The following is a 3,032-nucleotide window of genomic DNA, read 5'->3' on the forward strand; positions in this document are numbered from 1 at the left end:
CAATTCCAGTGGGTCAGAAGTTTACATTCACTAAGTTGACTGTGCCTTTAAACAGCTTGGATAATTCCAGAAAATCATGTCATGGCTTTAGAAGCTTCTGATAGGCTAATTGACATCATTTGAGTCAATTGGAGGTGTACCTGTGGATGTATTTCAAGGCCTACCTTCAAACTCAGTGCCTCTTTGCTTGACATCATGGGAAAATCTAAAGAAATCAGCCAAGATCTCAGAAAACAATTTGTAAACCTCCACAAGTCTGGTTCATCCTTGGGAGCAATTTCCAAACGCCTGAAGGTACCTCGTTTATCTGTACAAACAATAGTACGGAAGTATAAACACCATGGGACCACACAGCCGTCATACTGCTCAGGAAGGAGATGCGTTCTGTCTCCTAGAGATGAACGTACTTTAGTGTGAAAAGTGCAAATTAATCCCAGAACGACAGCAAAGGACCTTGTGAAGGTGCTGGAGGAAACAGGTACAAGTATCTATATCCACAGTAAAACGAGTCCTATATCAACATAACCTGAAAGGCCACTTAGCAAGGAAGAAGCCACTGCTCCAAAACAGCCATACTAAAGCCAGACTACAGTTTGCAACTGCACATGGGGACAAAGATCGTACATTTTGGAGAAATGTCCTCTGGTCTGATGAAACAAAAAATAGAGCTGTTTGGCCATAATGACCATCGTTATGTTCGGAGGAGAAAGGGGAGGTTTGCAAGCCAAAAAACACCGTCCCAACCATGAAAGATGCCTACAGAAATGTGTGTTGAGTCACAGACACCTTGTGTAATATTCACTGAGCGATTGGTCCAAAACACTGTTAACAAACAATGGCAAGAGGCGGGGAAGCTAAGAATCCTAGGATTACTCTACACTGACGACCTGAACTACAGAACTAAACAAATGAAGAAATGCTGGGAAGCTGCAATGGAAGGAGGAGAGGGATTGTAGGGGGAGGGGACTTCCCCACTGAGGCCCATTCTGAAAACAGGGTCGGTTTTGTGGAACATTAAAGTTGTAAACACAACTCAAGTGGAACATTTCAATCGTATGAAGGAGACATGAGAGCCAAGGCCAAAGGAGACATGAGAAAAAGAGAGATGGAGAGATGAGAGCCAAGGAGAAAAGTAGAGATGAGAGCCAAGTAGAGATGGAGAGATGAGAGCCAAGGGGAAAAGGAGAGATGAGAGCCAAGGAGAAAAGGAGAGATGAGAGCCAAGGAGAAAAGGAGAGATGAGAGCCAAGGAGAAAAGGAGAGATGAGAGCCAAGGAGAAAAGGAGAGATGAGAGCCAAGGAGAAATGGAGAGATGTGAGCCGAAGAGAGATGGAGAGATGAGAGCCGAAGAGAGATGGAGAGATGGAGAGATGAGAGCCAACGAGAAAGGAGAGATAGAGAGATGAGAGCCAAGGAGAGATAGAGAGATGAGAGCCAAGGAGAGATGGACAGATGAGAGCTAAGTAGAAAAGGAGAGATGAGAGCCAAGGAGAGATGGAGAGATGAGAGCCAACGGAAAAGGAGAGATGGAGAGATGAGAGCCAAGGAGAAAAGGAGAGATGATAGCCAATGAGAGATGGAGAGATGAGAGCCAACGGAAAAGGAGAGATTGAGAGATGAGAGCCAAGGAGAAAAGGAGAGATGATAGCCAATGAGAGATGGAGAGATGGAGAGATGAGAGCCAACGGAAAAGGAGAGATGGAGAGATGAGAGCCAAGGAGAAAAGGAGAGATGAGAGATGAGAGCCAAGGAGAAAAGGAGAGATGAGAGATGAGAGCCAAGGAGAAAAGGAGAGATGAGAGATGAGAGCCAAGGAGAAAAGGAGAGATGAGAGATGAGAGCCAAGGAGAAAAGGAGATATGGAGAGATGAGAGCCAAGGAGAAAAGGAGAGATGAGAGATGAGAGCCAAGGAGAAAAGGAGAGATGAGAGATGAGAGCCAAGGAGAAAAGGAGAGATGGAGAGATGAGAGTCAAGGAGAAAAGGAGAGATGGAGAGATGAGAGTCAAGGAGAAAAGGAGAGATGGAGAGATGAGAGCCAAGGAGAAAAGTGGGAGAAAAAAAATAGAGATGAAGGAATCTCAGGAGTTAATACGAGTCTTCAGAGAGGTAAGAATCACATTTACTCCTCATCCTCCTCCTTCAATCTGGGTTCCTTTAATGGGTGGCAGCATCATGTTGTGCGGGAGTTTTGCTGCGGGAGGGACTGGTGCACTTGACAAAATAGATGGCATCATGAGGAGGAAAATTATGTGGATATATTGAAGCAACATCTCAAGACATCAGTCAGGAAGTTAAAGCTTGGTCGCAAATGGGTCTTCCAAATGGACAATGACCCCAATCATACTTCCAAAGATGTGGCAAAATGTCTTAAGGACAACAAAGTCAAGGTATTGGAGTGGCCACCACCTAGAAAATATGTGGGCAGAACTGAAAAAGTGTGTGCGAGCAAGGAGGCCTACAAACCTGACTCAGTTACACCATCTCTGTCAGGAGGAATGGGCCAAAATTCATCCAATTTATTGTGGGAAGCTTGTGGAAGGCTACCCAAAACGTTTTACCCAAGATAAACAATTTAAAGTCAATGCTACCAAATACTAATTGAGTGTATGTAAACTTCTGACCCACTGGGAATGTGATGAAAGAAATAAAAGCTGAAATAAATAATTCTCTCAACTATTATTCTGACATTTCACATTCTTAAACTAACGTGATCCTAACAGACCTAAGACAGGGAATGTTTACTAGGATTAAATGTCAGGAATTGTGAAAAACTGAGTTTAATGTATTTGGCTAAGGTGTATGTAAACTTCCCGACTTCAAGTGTATGTAGAGAGATTAAGTTGAAGACCATTGTATGTTCTTTATTAAGGAAGCAATTGAGTCTACTGCTTGTTTGTTCTCTTTGTTCAGAGAAGGAAGCTTGTGGTGTTCTTCCGAGAATGTCTTGTTGAAGGGCATTCCCCTTGAGACAGAGTGTGTGTGTGAGAGCGAGAGAGAGTGCGTGCCAACACTGGGTCAGCCAGCACTAT

The sequence above is a fragment of the Oncorhynchus mykiss genome, chromosome 19, assembly GCF_013265735.2.
Source record: "Oncorhynchus mykiss isolate Arlee chromosome 19, USDA_OmykA_1.1, whole genome shotgun sequence".
Taxonomy (NCBI): domain Eukaryota; kingdom Metazoa; phylum Chordata; class Actinopteri; order Salmoniformes; family Salmonidae; genus Oncorhynchus; species Oncorhynchus mykiss.